This window comes from Callospermophilus lateralis, chromosome 10 (assembly GCF_048772815.1).
Source record: "Callospermophilus lateralis isolate mCalLat2 chromosome 10, mCalLat2.hap1, whole genome shotgun sequence".
Classification (NCBI taxonomy): Eukaryota; Metazoa; Chordata; class Mammalia; order Rodentia; family Sciuridae; genus Callospermophilus; species Callospermophilus lateralis.
The window spans coordinates 47,266,166-47,286,195 of record NC_135314.1 but is presented as its reverse complement, the minus strand read 5'-3'; positions in this window follow the sequence as shown (position 1 = coordinate 47,286,195).

Sequence of the window (20,030 nt, the reverse complement as noted above, 5' to 3'; positions counted from 1 at the left end):
CAGCTACTTAGGACAGAAGGAATTGTTTTATTTCTCAAACTCCATCAGAAAACAGAAGGAGCAACTTTTGAAACCATCATATGAAATCAGAATAACTCCCAAAGCAAATTAAGACAAAGCCATAGGGTTTGTATATAGTCATATCATTCATAAGCATTAATCTTCTAGTTTTATGGTTTCATCATTCAGGTCTTTAATTCATTTTGAGGTAAATTTTGTGAATATTGTAAAATAGAGGTTCAATATCATTTTTCTTTGTATGGGCTATTTAGTTTTCTTCTGACCATTTATTTAAAACATCATCCTTTCCCTATGGTATATTCTTGGCACTCTTGTCAGAGATTAATTGATTATAGATGCTGAGTTTATTTCTGGGTCCTTAACACAATTTGACCAGGTACAATCCAGTAATAGCTGGAGGAAGTGGCACAGACCTTAATCCCAGCAACTCAGGAGTCTGGGGCAGGAGATTTACAATTTTTAGGTTAGCTTGGATAACATAGCAATACCCTCAGCAACTCAGCAAGACGCTATCTCAAAATAAAAAATAAAAAATACTATGGATATGGTTCAATGGTAAAGCACCCCGGGGTTTAATTCCCCCATGTCAAAAAAATAAAAATTAAAAGATCCAACAACGTATAAAAAGAATAATAAATAATGAGAATTGAGGTACATCCTAAGAATGCTAGTTGGTTCAACAGGTGAAAATTGAGATCCATATACTTTGATTCACTGACAGAATAAAAGCTAAAAGTCAGATAATTTTTTTAAATAAATAAAGAATTTGTCAAATTTCAACATTCACTTGAGAGTAAAACTCTTGAGAAGGGAAGATTTAAACTTTTATAAAGGGTACCTATGAAAAATACACAATTAGCATCTTTTTAATAATCGTGTATTGAGATATAATGAACATAAAAAGCAATACATACTTAATATATTCACAGTAATGAGATTCTGAATAAAATTTACAAACATTTGGGAAATAATCACCACTCTCTACACCAGAAACATATTTTTGCCTCGAATATTTTCCTCTCACTTAATTTACTAGTATTATTGTGATAAGAATATTTAATAGAACATATGTTCTCAGCTAATATATGCCATATAATATTGACTATAGACTCTATGATGTTCCCTAGAACTTACTCATAACACTGAAACATTTTACCCTTTTACCAATACATCTCCAAATTGTTCTTCCACCCCCACCCTTGATTACAACCAGGCTCTGCTCTGCTTTTATGAGTTAGACTATTTTAGAACTTTCATATAAAAGGTATTATGAACTATTTGTTCTTTTTTGTCTGGCTATTTTACTCAGAATAATCTCCTCAAGGTTCATTCATGTTGCCACAAATGAAAGGATGTCTTCTTTTAAAAAGCTGAATAATCTTCTAGTGTATGTGTAGACAGTAGTTTTAAATTCAATAATTCATTAATGAGTGGTTGACCATTATAACTTATGCTGTAATGAATATGAGAATATGAGTGTGGCCATCTCTTTGAGATATCCATTTCAATTCTTTAGGATATATATACTCAGATGTGGGGTTGCTGATTCATATGATAATTATATTTTTATTATTTTGAGGTATCTCCATATTGTTTTCTACAGTGTCTGTATAATTTACATCCTGATAATGGTATAAGAGGACCCTTTAGTCCATATTCTAACCGACACTTGTAATCTTTAGCCATCCTAACAGATATGAAATAAATTCATATTATGGTTTTGGTTTGTATTTCCCTCATGATTGCTTATATTGAGCACTTTTTCATATGCCTTTTAGTGATGCCTACTTTGGACATATATCTGCACAGTTCCTTTGTCCATTTTAAAATCAGATTATTATTATATTTTTATAAAGAGAGAGAATAAGAGAGAGAGAATTTTTTAATATTTATTTTTTCAGTTTTCAGTGGACACAACCTCTTAATTTTATTTTATTATTTTGTGTGGTGCTGGGGATTGAACCCAGTGCCCTGCGCATGTCAGGCGAGCGCGTTACTGCTTGAGCCACATCCTCAGCCCAGATTATTATTTTTTAATTACTGTTTTGCTACTGAGTTTTAGAAAATTCTTACATAATTTGGATATTAATCCTTAATCAGATTTATGGTTTCCAAATATTTTCTTCCATTTTGCAAAAAATATTCTGTAATGCAGGCTTTCTTGCTGTAAATTCTTTTGAGTTTTGTTTATCATGGAAGGCTTTAATTTTGTCATCACCTCTAAAGCTTAATTTTGCTAGATAAAAGATTCTTGGTTGGCATCCATTCTCCTTCAGAGCTTAATTTATGTTGTTCTAAGATCTCCTGGCCTTGAATGTCTGGTTAAAAAATCGGCTGAGATCTAAATTGGTCTCCCCGTATATGTAATCTGATTCTTCTCTCTTATGGTTTTAAAAATTCTGTTCTTATTCTATCTCTTCTTGGCATAGGGCCTTCCCAGGAAAGGCATTGTTTCTGAAAAATCATTTCTGCATTCTCCAATATATACAGGGAAAGTGCTCTCTTCTTTTTCTAAATCTGTTACTATTTTGACCCACAAATTAATTAATTAATTAAGTTAATTAGTTCCTTTAGCATGCAAAAACTTTTTAATACGATGCAATCACATTTTCCTATTTTCACTTTATTTGTATTTTGGGGATCCTTTTCAAGACATTGCTGCTAAAGCCAATATTAAGATTTTCTCTATGTATCTTTTAGTTTATGATTTCATATCTTAAATTCAGGTTTTTATTCCATTTTGAATTGAATTTTGTGTATATTGTAAAATGAGAATTTGGTCTCACTTTTTTTATATACATGTGGACTTTTAGTTTCTGAAGACCATTTATTGAAAAGATTATATTTTCCATATATTGTTTTTTTGGCACCCTTGTCAAAGATTAGTTGATTGTATGTGTTGTATTTATTCCTGGATCCTCCAATGTGTCCCCTTTGTCTCTACATTGGTTTTTATGTCACTACCATACTACCTTTCTGTAGCTTTGTGATATATGTTAAAATCAGGAAGTATGACACCTCCACCTTTGTTCTTCTCACACAAGACTACTTTCTCAAATGTCAAAGAGTTGTAAACAAAATGTAAAAAAAAAAAAAAGTTAAAATAGTTGTCAGTATACAAGTCTTTCACACCTTTAGTTAGGTTTATTCATAAGCACATTATGTGTTTCAATGTTAATGAAAATGAGGTTATTTTGTTTACTTTTTTTTGATAGTTCATTGTCAGTGCACTTTATTTTGTCCATTAATTTTTTTATCTTATTATGTTCCTGAATTCAGTTACTAGACTAATAGGTGGTGTGTGTGTGAGAGAGTGTGTGTGCATACACATGCACACATATCAAGTGTTTAGGGTTTCTATATATACAATATGTCTTCTACAAACAGAAATTTATATGTCTTCTTTTCTATCCAGAATGACATTTCTTTTCTTTTCTAATTTCTCTAGCTAAGAATTTTGTACAATATAGAATAGAAGTGAAGACAGTGGGTATCTTTGCTTGTTCAAGACTTTAAAAGAAAAGTTCCCAGTTTTTGAACATTGAGTATGAGAATTTGTGGGATTTAACTATATAGTCTTTATTTTGTTGAGATAAGTTCCTTCTAAACTTAATTTGTTGAGAGTTTTCATCATGAAAAGGCATTAGATTTTGTCAAATGCATTTTCTCATCTATTGAGATGATCATGTGTAGTTTCCTTCAGTTTGTTACTATAGTATGTGATGACATTAAATTTCATATATTAACTATCATTGCATCTCAGGGGTAAATCACTTGATCATGATGCATCATACTTTTAGTGAGCCCTTGAATTCTGTTGCTATTTTTGAGAGATTTTCCATTTATATTCATCAGAGTTGTTTGCCTATAATTTAATTTTCCCATTTCCTTTTGGTGTTTTATCTGGTTTTGGTATTAGGGTGAGAATGTTTGGCAGTATTCCTTCTTTTTGTGAGAGGGAATTGACTAGGGTTCTTTAAATATGTGGTAGAACTTGGGTAAAATCAGACAAAGCTAAATTGAAAAACAGTTTGCAAAATATCTGCTTTGAGCCCATAAAAAATGCCAAGGTCATAAAATACAAGGAAATATTGAGAAATGAAGGACAAGTAACAGACTGGAGAAGAAGAAGATGATACAACCAGATGTGATACAGGATACTAGATTAGATCTTGGAAAAGAAAAAGACCACTAGGGTAAAAAACAGTTAATTTGTAAAAGGTTAATAGTATCATTACTATTATTCTGGTTTTGACCATTTACTTTGCCTATTAAAAATGTTAGCAAGGGATGTTGTTTGAAACATACATGAATTCTTTACTATTATGGAAACTTTTCAGAGAGCTTAAAATCATTCAAAAGAAAAAATTAAAAAGAAACAAAAAAAGAAAAGAAACCAAAAAAATTGAAAATAAGGCCCAGACCACAACCCCTGTGCCCACAGAGACAGGAACACCGCACCTATGTGGAGAGGAATACCATGTGCTCTGGTTCCTTTTCCACCAAGGTGGATATCCACAAACAACCAAACCACCTCCATCTTGGGAAACTGCAGCCACCTTCATAGCCTGCCCCATGCAGTAATCTCCACCATGGGACAATGGAAGGGCTGAGGGGAAGCTGCCCATTGCAGCACTGCCCACCATAGTGCACCATCACTGAACAGGCTGCCCAACACCATTGCACAACCTATCCTTCCAACACCATCTCCAAAAGCAGTTGCCTCAGTCTTGGGACACCTCCATGACATCTTGGTTTACCTCTGCTTCAACCACCACCGCCACCTTTAGTTGGGGAAGATTTTTGTCTTGGGACACCAACTGAGGCCTGGAAGCCCAACAGCAAAGTGCTTACAGGCTTGATGCTACTGCTGCCAGAAACTAGGGTCATGGCTGCTTCCATTAAGGGACAACAACCAGGACATGGAAGACCATCACCCAAGGTCCCTGTGCACCCAGCTGCATTAGAGGTATCCCTAGTAGGTGTGCTAACAGTCACCATCTTGTTGTAGAGGTAACAGGGAGACTTGTATGGGGTCTACACACCCTCTCTCTCTCCCCCTCTCTTTTCTCCTAATAGTCAACTACTTTTGATTCCCCCTCGACTCATCCTATAATCCAATACCTCTGTATTTTCACATACTACCCACCCCCCCTCTGTCCACCAATAGAAACTGTAAACCCTTATGCAAACCTACTGGCTACATAGTGGAAGATAACCATACACGTCATTTCTGCTTATAGCGGTAAAACTCTAAATAGAAGCTAATTAACTTATGGTTATGTATTAGTTGCACTGGGTGCTATAAACATTGATCTCCCACTTAAAGATGAGATATTCATAACCTACAGGGACACTACTAGATTAAAGGGTACAAATTGCAATACCTCATATCCACATTACCAGAGAGGAAGACATAGACAACATTAGAAATAAGGGAAGAAAATGCCCCAAACAAACCAAGATACTATAATAATAGAATCCATTGACAGCAGGATAAATAAAATGATAGAGAAAGGTTTGAGAATGTACATAATAAAAATGATCTGCAAATTAAAGATTTACCCAAGAGAGTAAATACAGGCAATTATTGATCACCAACAAAGAGATTAGAGAGAAAATACAGGAGCAAAAAATTACTACAAGAAAGAGATTTTGAAAAAAAAATTAGTAAGTAAGTAAATAAACAAACAAACAGAAATCCTTGAAATAAAAAAAAACAATAAACCAAATAAAAAACTCAATAGAAAGCATCACCATCAGACTAGATCATTTGGAAGTTAGAACCTCAGACAATGAAGACAAAATATATAATCTGGAAAATAAAGTTGACCACACAGTGAAGATGGTAAGAAACCAAGAACAGAACATACAAGAATTATGGAATAACATTAAAAGACCAAATATAAGATTTATCAGAATAGAGGAAGGCACACAGTTTCAAATAAAGTATGTACAATCTCTTCAATAAAACAATATCAGAAAATTTATCAAACATGAAGAATGAATTGGAAAACCAAATATAAGAGATTTATAGGACATCAAATGTACAAATTTATAACAGATCTACACAAAGGCACATTATAATAAAAGTGACTAGCATACAGAATTAAGATAGAATTTTAAGGCCTTAAGAGAGAAGAATCAGATTACATATAGGGGGAGACCAACTTGGATCTCAGCAGATTTTTTCAATCCAGACCTTCAAGGCCAGGAGATCTTGGAACAACATAAACCAAACTCTTAAAGAAAATGGGTGTCAATCAAGAATCTTATATCTAGAAAAATTAAATTAAGCTTTAGAGTTGATGACAAAATTAAAACCTTCCATGATAAACAAAACTTAAAAGAATTTACAGTGAGAAAGCCTGCATTACAGAACATTTTTGGCAAAATATTTCATGAGAAGAAAATGAAAAACAACAATGAAAATCTGCAAAGTGAGGTACTACACTAAAGAAAATACCCATCAATTGAGAAGCCAAGTCAAGATAAATAAAAAAGGAGAGAACCCTTCCAAATATATTCTATGAGGCTAGTATCATCCTGATACCAAAATCAGACAGACACATCAAGGAAAGAAAATTTCAGACCAATATCTCTGATGAACATAGATGCAAAAATTCTCAATAAAATCTGGCAATTTGCACATAAAAAACATTTAAAAAATTGTGCATCATGATCAAGTGGGGTTAATTTCAAGGATGCATGGTTGACTTGATATACAGAAATCAATAAATGTGATTCATCACATCAGTAGACTTAAGAATCATGATTATATCAAGTGATATAGAGAAAACATTTGACAAAAGAAAGCACACTTTCATGTTCAAAACACTAGAAGAACTAGGGATAGTAGGAATATAACTCAACATTGTAAAAGCTATCTATACTATACCCAAGGTCAACATCATTCTAAATGGAGAAAAATTGGAAACATTCCCTTTAAAAACTGGAATGAGACAGGGATTCCCTCTTTCATTACTTCTATTCAACACAGTCCTTGAAATTTTAGCCAGAATAATTAGATTAAAGAAATTAAAGGGATATGAATAGGAAACAAAGAACTCAAACTATCATTATTTGTTGATAACATGATTCTATACTTGGAGGAACCAAAAATTTCCACTAGAAACCCTTTAGAATTAATAAATGAATTCAGGAAAGTAGCAGGATATAAAATCAATACTGATAAGTCAAATGCAATTCTATACACAAGTGATGTATACTCTGAAAGAGAAACTAGGAAAACTACCCCATTCATAATTGCCTCAAAAAAAAATACTTCAGAATAGTTTAAGGTCTGCTATTTTGGGATGTCAGAATCAAGCTAACAAAAGAGGTGAAAGACCTCTACAATAAAAATTACAGAACGCTAAAGAAAGAAATTGAAGAAGACCTTAGAAGATGGAAAGATCTCCTATGCTCTTGGATAGGCACAATTAATATTGTCAAAATGGTCATACTATCCCAAGAGCTATAAAGATTCAATGTGATTCCAATTAAAATCCCAATGTCATTCTTGTAGATATAGAAAAAGTAATCATGAAATTCATTTGAAAAAATAAGAGACCCAGCATAGCTAAAGCAATCCTTAGCAAGAAGAGTGAAGTAGGAAGCATCACAATACCAGATCTGAAACTATACTACAAAACTATAGTAACAAAAACATCATGGTATTGGTACTAAAATAGACATGTAGACTAATGGGTACAGAATAGAAGACACAGAGACAAACCTACATAAATACAGTTATCTCATACTAGACAAAGGCTCCAAAAACAAACATTAGAGAAAAGATAGCTCCTTCAACATTTGGCGCTGGAAAAACTAGAAATCCATGCACAGCAAAATCAAACTAAACCCCTCTCTTATTATGCACAAAACTCAATTCAAAGTGGCTCAAGGACCTAGGAATTAGATCAGACAACCTATGCCTAATAGAAGAAAAAGTAGGCCCAAATCTTTTATCATGTCAAATTAGGACCTGACTTCCTTAACAAGACTCCTAAAGCACAGGAATAAAATCAAGACTCAATAAATGGGATGGATTCAAACTAAAAAGCCTCTTCTCAGCAAAAGAATAATCAATGAGGTGAACAGAGAGCCTACATTTTGGAAGCAAATTTTTGCCACATACACATCAGATAGAGCACTAATCTCCAGGATTTAAAGAACTCAAAAAACTTAACACCAAAAAGACCAAACAATCCAATCAACAATTGGGCTAAGGAGCTGAAGAAAATACACAATTGATCAATAAGTATATGAAAAAAAATGTTCAACATCTCTAGTAAAGAGAAACGTAAATCAAAACTACTCTAACATTTCATCTCATGCCAGTTTAAATGGCAGTTATTAAGAATACAAACAACTGTAAGTTTTGGCAAGGATGTGGGGGAAACGTATACTCCTACATTGCTGGTGGGGCTGCAAATTGTTGTAGCCAATCTGCAAAGTCCTATGGAGATTCCTTAGAAAACTTGGAATGGAACCACCATTTGACCCAGCTATCCCATTCCTCGGTTTATATCCAAAGGACTTAAAATCAGTATGCTTCAGTGACACAGCCACATCAATGTTTATAGCAGCACAATTCACAATAACCAAATTGTGAAACCAACCTAGATAGATGCCTTTCAATAGATGAATGCATAATGAAACTGTTTTATATATACACAATGATATATTACTCAGCAATAAACGATAATAAAATTATGACACTTGCAGGTAAATGGATGGAGTTAGAGAATATCATGCTAAGCAAAGTAAACTAATCCCCCAAAAAACCAAAGGCTGAATGTTTTCTCTGATAAGTGGATACTAATCCAAAATGGGGGAGGGGGGGTGCGTGGGGTGAGTGGAGGAAATTTTGATTGAGAAAAGGGGAGGGGAGGGGCAGCATGGAAGTAGAAAAGATGGGGGAAGAGCTGGTCATCATTACCCTAGGTATATGTATGATTGCACGAATGGTGTGATCCTACTATAGGTACAACCAGAAAAATGAAAAATTCTGCTTCATGTGTCTACAATGAATCAAAGAGAATTCTGCTGTCATGTATAATGGATTAGAACAATTAAATGATTTTTTTAAAAAAGAAACCAAAATGAATTTGCATTAAAATTTTATTATAATTCTAACTGTGAAAAGGATGAAAAACAAACATATAAGGAAAATGCAAAAATGTAAGATAGATACAAGAATAAGGGAGAAAATGATAAATGTAAACAGTGTAATTTGAGATCATTAGGGAAAAGTAGAAGTATTTTATAAATAGTTTTTCATCAATTAATTGTTAGTACAGAAAAATAAGTTGATCTCTATTTTCAAAAATTCAATTCCAATTGCATTAAAAATTCAATTCCCATTGTATTAAAAATCTAATGTGGTTGAGGCAACTATACAAATATTAAAATTATGATTCAACTAGCAAGATTCAAAATACACAAAAAAGAAAGAAAATAATTGACATATTAGAATATATGATAATGTTTCCTGTATGTGAATAAACTTAATAAACATTTTTAAAATAAACAACGAGACAAGATATTTTTCACACTTATGATTAGCACAGGATTAATATCCTGATTATATAATTTCTCCTATAGATCACTAAGAAAGGGAAATGACCTGGAAAATCAGAACAAATGTTAAGTATTAACTGCATATAAAATGAACTGGAATGGCCAACATGCATGTTATAAGACGCTGAAACTCAACAGGAATGCATTTTTACTCAGCAAACTGGTATGCTGAATGAACAATGGGGCAAAACAAAGTGTTCTTGAGAATCTGGAACAGTGTAAACTCATACACTATAATTTGGATGTAACTTTATTGAAAATTATGGCATGCTTAAAAAGTTGAATATATTTAGAGTTTATGATGTAGCAATTTCTCTCTAGAGAGACTTGAGCATATACATATAAACATGTATAGAACTCCAAATAAAATTAATGCAACCGCCTAACTTGAGAATGAAAATAAATGCTATTAAGAAGAGAGATGATAAATAACTTGAGGTATAGATACATGAGATACTATAAAGTTTATGAAGTGAGGGAATGAAGCAAAAATGAGGATGAATATCACAAACATAAACTGAGCCAACAAAAAGCAACATAATGAAAAGCATGCAGTAAAATGACATTTCAACGTATTGTTAAGAACACACAAAATATTACTATATTTGGTTGAAGGATATGCAAGGCAAAAATAAATAAATTACGAAGATTGAATGCAATTCACAAGTTTTTACTTGGAGAAAGGTAAAAGGCAATGTGCACGAGTAGGGAAAAAGTAATGCTTCTTTCCCCACATAGATATTTAGTAAGATATTTAGTAACTGGATGTTCTTTCTATTATACTTTGTCCCTTTTCAAAGGTTTGAAATACTTAACACATTTTAACTGTTATGTCCTTAGGTATTAATCATGCATTTTATATTTTAACTGTCAAAAAGGTAAATGAAGTCCAAGATAGTCATGAAGACTTTTTTATTTTATTTTGTTTTATTTTTAGGAATAAAGTACAAGAACAAAATGGTTTGGGTTCCAAAAACTGAGAACTTTTTCCTTTCGTAAGAATGGAAATAAATGAATTTTTCAAGGGCTTGAGTTACAGAAATATAGTTCATTGAATGAGGGTAGAATCAATACAGTAACTTAAAAAGGGAAAGAGAATGAAAAGGAGAGAGACAACAGAGCCACAGCAAGGATATAAGGTAACTACAACTGTTTTCGAAAAATTATCATAGAGAGCTGGGATTCTACATTCAATAGATCTATAAGCTACTCCTCTCTGCCTATAAGCACAAAATTGAATTAAAGTGAATTACCATAATAAAAAGATGCCCAGAGATCTGTGAAACTTTAATTAAGTCATTTGTATTTTAATTTACAGATAATAATTTTACATATTTATGGGGTACTATGTAATATTTTGGTATATATTATGTATTGATCAACTCAGGATATTTAAATCACCTCAAACACCATTTCTTTGTAATGAGAACATTTAAAATCTTTTTTTCTATCTATTTTGTTTTATATGATACAATATTGTCAACTGTAATTGCCCTTTAGTGTAACAATATACCAGAACTTATTCCTCTATGTAGCTCTTTTGTTACACGCTAATCATTCTCTCCCTATCTTCCCACTCTCCTACCCTTCCCACCCTCCGGTAACCATTATTCTGCTCTTCCATGAGCTCAGTTGTCTTAACTCTTATTGTGAATTTTCCATTATAGATTTCCTGAAATTTCAACTGATTGTCAACATGCATATGATGATTTTTTTTTCTCAAAAAGTAAGGTCAGAAACTCAGCTCATTTGCAATGCATTCTGGTTTTTCCATTGACTATTGAGATCTATCACTAAAGAAAATAAAGCTGACATTCAGTGAAATCTAGAGACAGTTCTTCAATATGCACATAATGGGACGTGATCTTAGTTAAATATGCGCTTTCTTCTGAACTCTCTTTTCAATGGAAGAGAAGCTCACTTAAATTGCAAACCTGAGGATCAGTTTGTTTAGAAACACTGAAGAGATTTTAAATGGCAAGTCAGAGACCTTTGACATTAAAATATCATAAGGGTACAACATATTTGGGCTAAACAATTTAGAGACATTTTTTAAAAATGCATTTGTATGATACCTGAATAATGATTACTTAATTATCATAAATTTTCCTCCATGATTGAAAAATATTCATAGAGTACAAATGCACTATACTCAGTCACTTAGTAACTTTGTCATTTTAGGCAAGTGATTTAATCTCTCAGTACTTTATCGAATTACACTTAGACTAAAAACACTAATGGTTGAAGTGTATCAACCTAAATTTCTTTCATATCTATATGTTACATTTGGATTTAGAAACTAATATTGATGTAATTCAGAAGAGGATAGTAGAGAAGAGAAATACAAAAATAAAATGCCTGCGTTAATAATGTTATATACAAATTATCTGGAGTGAGAGCTAGATGTTTTGTTGTCAAAACCCTAGAAGTATAACTAAAAATTAATTGGCTTAATCTCTTTGTATTTTTGAAACAATGAGTTATGGGCATTAAACTTTTCCAGGTTACAGAGTTGACATCAGAGTTTAGAAATTCAAACTTAGAAACCAGCATTTTTCCTCCTCTGGATCAAATTAAGTCCTTTAATTTCAAATTAAATTAAATTTAGTCATTTAATTGGGCCCTTGATCTATGGCAAGGGCTATGTTGCTTGTCCTCAATAATCTCACCCTTGATTTGATTTCATCTCTAAAATCTTTAAAAATAATAATAATGCCTAAAATTCATTTAGTGAGTGTTTTAAGTTCATAAATCACTTTATGAACTTATTAAATTGCCCTAGTAAGAGCACTCTCATAAAAGCAAGGAAGATATCATTTCTGTTTCACTAAGATTAAATAATTCTCCCTATGGTGCAGAGGATCCAAGTTTCATGACTCTGATTCTGTTATGCTTTCCAGTATCCCAAATTGCTGCAGGGAAACCAGGATGGATAACTTGCTGCCATCATCCCAACACATCTACCCTCATAAACAGATTACAGAAATGTTGGCAGCCTGAAATGCACAATCCTTCTAAAGAATGCGAACACGATCACACAACAAATTACACATTTCTTAAAATCTCATTAAGAATCTTTTGTAATAATTTTATAGCTTCCAAACAATGTCAGTTATATCCTAAGAGGGAGAGGACAGGCATGAAATGAATAATAGAGTCTGACTCTTAGGCTCTGAGTCAGACAAATTCATCATGGAAGAATCAAATGCATCCATTTCCCCATTTGGGGCTACCTATCCATCAAAGGAAGTGCATCAAACCTGACTAATGTCTTCATTTATCAAGTACAATGGTGAAGGATGACAAGTGACTATAAACAGTCAGAGAGGACCCAGGCATGCTTCTTTACTTCTATTATATGGATTACTTAGTTATGAAAAGGTTATTTAAATTCAATTTTATATCAGATAAACTCTAAAATTATTTTGTGAATACATTAAGATTCATGATAGGTTTTAATGTTTAAACAATAAAAGTAAACTCCTAGAAAGTTAGATAAAGTTAAAAACATATACTGTTTTGTAAAATGGTTTTCATTTTTCTATTGATTTTCATTATGCTTTCAAAAAGGCCGTATATGCCTTGTTGTGAAACTAAACTTGGCAGGGACTTCTCTTTCATATATTCTCATCTTCTCTGCTCATTTCTGTACACAGGAGATAGTTATCTCTAAACAAACATTAAAACAAAGTGAAAGGTAATTTTGTAAAGATAAATAATAAGACATTGCATGTAATCTATCAGATTTTCCTAACCTTTAATGTGAGTTATTATGAATTGAGTTTTTCTAAAGTGGTGCCCACCTAAAAGTTTATTGACAGCATAAGTTATCAGAAATAAACCAGAACAAGCAAAATAGGTCTCCTCAAAGATGCTGTTTTTTACAAATATAAATTTTCTTGAGAATAGGCTATTCTGGGTTTTTTTCTTTAGTTTTTGTTATTGTTGCATAAATTTGAAAATTTTTCATGATATTAGATGGGTTCTATTGATTTCTGTCAAGTGTTGGTGGACATTAATAAATTATTATTAGAAATATAAATAAATAAACAAGTTAGTAGACAAATAAGATTATCAATATTTTTTCTTTAAAGAAACAAGTAACATTCTACTCTGCAGAGAAAATTCACATAATATTTATTATTTTCTGTTTCCTTGTTATAAGTTTTGAGTTTCCAAATAAATGAGACCACAAATGCTTTTTAGCCACAAATGTCTAGATTTATTTAATGAATGGACTATAAAAATGTTTTAATATTTGTGTTTCCTATTGTTCAAATTAGTGTCACTTATATGCTCAAAGTCAATTACATACATTTAAGAAATATCTAAGAACATACAATCCAAAGGTGTAAAATGCACAAAGAATTACACAATTCATCTCTAGCATCCATAGCTACATGGAAAAGCAAATTTGGAAACAATGCTAGATTTAGCATCATCTACAGATATGAATCAACTTGTTTTTTTAAGATATAGCATTTTTTAAAAAGAGACTGGTTATTTCCAATGTCTTTTTATTCAGAGGTGTATATCTTATAGCAGATGTTGTCTTTCTTGCTTGTCTTTTATAACCCTTATAACTGTTTTAGCATCAGTGTAAGGTATAAAATCTACTACAAGTCCATTCAAATAATCTCAAAGATCACATACTGCAGCCAGTCACTGAAACTTCAAAACACAGCATTTTGTCTGCCTCTAATGACTACCAATTATGCACTTGACAACAAATTTACACATTCTGGCCTTTCCCATATTGGTTAAACGAGACAGTCATCCATTCTCCTACACTTTGTGAGCCCTCTACTGATAGAAATATTCTTGCCTATACAAAGATTTTGGTTCAAGTCAAAGCCATGACTAAGTTGTAACATTCTGGAAAAATTCTTTTTCAATACAGAAATACAAAAACCTAAATTGTAAAATGTCACCCCTGGATTAATCTTTCACAAGTTTTGTTTTATGAGTCAATGAATTAGAAAGTAAATATTTTTAATATTTATTTAGAAGATAAGCAAATCATAGTTTAAAACAAAGATTAAAATGATCACTTTTTTTTTCAAAGACCTTAGGCATAAAGCTATTGTGGAATAGAATGGAATAGAATAGAATAGAATCTGTGTAATAAAATGTTCCACTTACCTTCTATGATTATGTTGTACATATCATTTCTCCCATGTTGAGATGTGCTTTTCCAAAGGAGGAACAGAATCTCATATTTACCGACTTCTGAGATTAAAATGAAGATGTTATGGGCTGGGGGATATAGCTCAGTTGGTAGAGTGCTTACCTTGCATGCACAAGGCCTTGGGTTCAATCCCCAACATCCAAAAGGAGGAGGAGGAGGAGGAGGAAGAGGAAGAGGAGGAGGAGGAGGAGGAGGAGGAGGAGGAGGAGGAAATCTGTGGAGGAAATCTGCTCACCTCATTGTAGCCACAAAGCAGAGAGAGAGAGAGAGCAGTAGAAGCCAGGGACAAAATATATAATCCTTGTGGCATGTCCCCAATGACCCACTTCCTCTAGCCCCAACCCACTTGCTATAGTTACCACCCAATAATTCATTCAAATTATTAATCAATTAAATGACTTAATCCACTGATTAGGTTATATCTTTCATAATCTCAGCATTTCACCTTTTGCATTAACACAGGAACTTTGGGGGGGACAACTCATATCCAAACCATAAGAGGTGTGTTGGTATCCAGAATATATAAGAAACTATACGATGATAACTATAATAACTAATATTAAAACTATTAAAAATAACAAGTGTCAGTAAAGACAGAGAAAAGGGAACACTTACACACTGTTTATGGGAATAAAAATTAATAAAGCTAGTATGGAGATTCCTCAGAAAATTAAAAAATATAACTGACCAAATAATTTCATTACTTCGTATGTATTCAAAAGAAATAATACCAATATGTTGAAAAGATATTCACATTCCCATCTTCACTGCAGCACTATTGGCAATCAAAAAGATATGAAAATAACCTAAGTATCCATAGAGGCATGACTGGGTAAGTAAAATGTGGTACATACATAAAGAAATATTATTCAATTAATAAAAGGATAAAATTCTGTCATTTGAAATAACATAGGTGGAACTAGAGATCATTATTTAGAATAAAATATCAGGCACTAAAAAACAGATACTGAATCTTCACACTCATATGTAGCAACTAAATAAATTGATCTCATACAAGTAGAGAATAGTATGGTAGTTACCACAGGCAATGGAGGAGGGAGAAGTAAAGCCTGATCAATGGGTATTAAGCCAAGTGAGGTTCAAGAAACTCTGGTGTACTATTGCCCAGAGTGACTATAGGTAACAATTATTTTACTATACATTTCAAAACACTAGAAGAAATTGTTTTGAATGTTTTCAACACATGAAATGACAAATGTTGAAAGAGATAAATATGTTTACTTGGAAGTAAATATTTTGAAATGTAGACATGTATGGAGCATGATGTTTACCCTATTAATTTGTCTAATTTTTATATTTTTGTCAGTTTTCAAATTTTTAAAAAATAACTACTTTCCCCCAAAAACTGGATTCATGTACTCTTAATAAGGCATCATGTGTCAACAGGCTCATATTCTAAATCAATATAATTTAATATTTATTGCACAGAAATGCAAATCCACATGCTTATTATGAAAGCTTTACACAAACATAATATATTTACTTTAAATTGGGTAATAGAACATCATACAAATTTAAGCCAGCCATACCAAATATTGTTATTTGATGTAAACTGGGATCATATATTTTAGGCAGGAGGAATTAAGAGGAACTCATCTTCTTGGAAGCTCTTCTGTATCTCTACCTGTTTGGAAGAAGAGTCTTATTAGAAGAAGAAGAGTCAGATTACTGACAGGCTGAATCTTCAGACTGAATCCACAGATTACATTCTTTCTGAGCTCTGTTTATCACCACTGAGGATCACAGATGTTCATGTGTAACCTGATATACAAGGCAGCCCCAAAGAAGTACAAATGCAGGAACCCTCCATAAAGGAAACAGGGCAGAACTAGCAAGCACTAGAAAGAAAGTTCAAGGTGGAGTGTTGGTTTTGAGATGAGTTGTGTGCTGATATAGAATTCCTGGCCCAGACATGTGTGTGGCATGTTTACTTCCTGAAGAAATATCTGTGTATTTAATCTTAAAGACTGATATCACTGAGAGTTGTAGCAATAATGTCCAGTTGCCCAGTGTTTGTTGGGAGACATTCAGTTAGACAAAATGTTTTTCTCACATTGCAAGGGCAACTTGATTTCAGGTAACATAAAGGGAGATTTGAAGAGTAATGAGGTCACCCTTTTTTATTTCATGGAAATACATTAAGGAACAATCTATGAAAACTGAAAGTCCCATTGGAAAGCATAGGGAAGTTCAGGGTTAGTGTGAAATGGACATTAATGTAAGTGGAGACACCTTAGTCCTAGTAAACCATGATTCATTCTGGTTCTGTAGAGATATCAACAGTAAATGTGAAATGACGAAGAATGATGTCTTTTCCCATCCATTCGTGTTTATAAATTTATATCAGTAAATAGGGGATAACAACTTTAGGGAACCTTTGGACAGTTTTACCCCTTACCATTATACTTCCCACTTTATATTTAGGAAACTCCATCAACATACTCTTTAAATATGTAGAAAAAACCTGAACTTAGCCCTTCACCCCTAATTGCCTTCTGAAAGAAATACATTAAAGTTGGATGTGTATTTCAGATTTTGCTCTACTTTAGTAACTGAGTGGATATCTAACAGGAAGCTTTGGAAATGTGTGCCACTTGAAAACAGTGTGTAAAATTTAGCAATGAAATAATTGCCAGAGAACTTTTCCCATAGCGATGAAGTGTGTAGCTAGCATCTTCACCATAATCTTTTCCTTCTTTCTAGACTAATTTTCTTTTGCTGAGGGTCGTGGAATTCACATGGAGTCTCTTGTTCTCAGCAAATTCTGCCTGAGACAGTAATGCATTTTCTTTTTCCAGAGCAGCAAAAGGTAGCCCAGGCATCTCTCAGCTCTCACAGCTTGTTTTCTCAGTACTCTAAATGAATTTTGCATGCAAGAAAGATTACACTGTGTTAAATTTGGCTGCTCTATTTTGTTAAAAACAAAAGAGTGTTTAAATGTTCCATGTCCTTCCAACTTTCCAGCAGTTTGTCCAATGTCTTCCTCCTTCTCCTTTCTCCTCCTCCTCCTCTTCTTCTCCTTCTCCTTCTCCTTTCTCCTCCTTCTTTATTATATTGCCCCTTTACACTCATTGAAAGAGTTAGCAGGAACTAATCAAAAATTATCTTCCTTATATATCTTAATATAATCAATTAATAGTTGTTTACAATCGACTGTATGTCTTGGTTTGTTTAGCTAGAGATTTCTGTATGGATAGGTGGTTCCTTAATCTGGATACATGAATCTGGGTGAGACTAGAGTTTTTCAAGTTCCCAAACTGACTGTGGTAATAACATGTGGTAATAACAAAGAAAGTTATTACCCATGGCCAGAAGACTTTTAGGTTTCTTTCCAGATCTGAGATTTTATGATTCTAAACTGCCATCCTGTAGTAGGCTCATTTTAAGATATAAAATGACTCTGTTGCTGTCAGACACTAATTTTTAAATTCCCTATCTATAGAGAGTGGCATGGTTGCTAGACATAACAAAATTTCGAACCAGAGTAACTTTCTGTGCAATACAAGTTTTAAAAGAAGAACAGGGAAACCATTCTGAGTGTAATAGTCACTGTATCCTGCTAATGCTGTGAGGGTTCCTTTCAGTGAAGTTTCAGAGGTTAAGTTCCTCGTACTCTCAGAGTGATAGATTAGAGATGGAAATGGGGATAACATTAAAAGACAGGCAAGAGTCATAAACTAATGTTCACAATTTGGGGATTTTACTTCATGTTTCTAAAAATACTCAGGTCTCTTAACCTGTTAATTAGCCTTTTCCTGAATTCATTTTTTTTTTTCATCATAATGATTATTTTGTCTCCACTAAAATCTATGCAATCAGATTTTGGAAAAGTGTCCAAAGCAAAGTTCCTATCTTGTCTGGGAAGCATCTTTAATAACCTCAGGCATGTGCTTTCTCACTCAAACCTGGGCCTGTTGTCATATATACATCTCTAGGAGACACTTGTCATGCTGCCTTGCTGGGACTGTGAAAATGGTTTGTTCTCCCCACTGCATGAAGTTTTTTATATTCTGAGATTATTCCTCTTTTGTTTTTGTTTATCTCTGAGGTCAATTAAATTAAATCAGGAACCAGATTCTCATCTGAGTATCCCAGTTCTTTAAATAATGTACCCACTAGGCTCTCAGAAATGAATTTAATACTTCAATCAAAGCACTTCTTTGCAAACAACAATAATTATATATGACTAATTTAAGCTCAAAAAGGAAATGATGAAAATTATATATTGTATATTTTAATGTCACATCAAGAAGATACTGTAAAATATGCCAAATTCTCACACTAACATCATCAATACTAGAAACTGTATTCAATGTCACTTGAACACCTTCTTTGTAAGCATGGATTATATATCTGTTTTATACAATTAGTCTCCAATTCTTAACTTGGAATAATCCCCAAGGTCATGTGCCTATACTTTAATCCTTTAAAAAAGTTAGACAGAGGAAATCAATATTTAAGATTGATTTCTGTATTCAAAAGCAGAAGATCTCTGCCTTATAAGGAGGATTTCCCAAACATAGAAAACAATATATAATGCTGGTAGAAAAATTATAGTATAGACTCATCTTTAGTTGTTCAATTCCACATAGTACCTTCTTGTGAAACACTTAATGAAAATATTTTCTCAGCCACAATAATGAATTTATGCCCTTATACAACAAACTATTTTCTGCTCTACCTCCTAAATTCTATTTCTATGAATGGCTGTGAATAACAAATAACTCATCTTAATCAGCATAAGTCACAGGAATTTATAAACTTATATAACAATAAATGTGGAGGAAAAGCTGATTGTTAATTTGTTATTTCAATGAGGTGTGGAAGAGAAATGAGAAGAACTGGATTGGAGGGAGGAGTGGAGAAAGAGGAAAAACTGTTTCATCTCCCTTTATCTCCTAATCTCTTACTCTTGGGAGGAAATCATTTTCCTAAACATTCCTACAGATTCTCTAACAAAGTGTTGACCAGGACTATTTTCTTGCCTACATCTAAATTAACCACTGCAAATGAAGTAGGATTGCAATGACTGGTTTAAACCTGCATCTGCCTTGTGGGACAGTAGAGGACTTACCCTCCCTGACCATGTTGCTATCTGGAAAACTGTGGAAGGAGTTAGATTTCTAAAATGTGGAATTGTATCCAATATGTGCCACACTTGACATTTTGTTTTTCATTTCTAGAAAAGAAAAAAAGAGGTGGTTTAAATTATCTT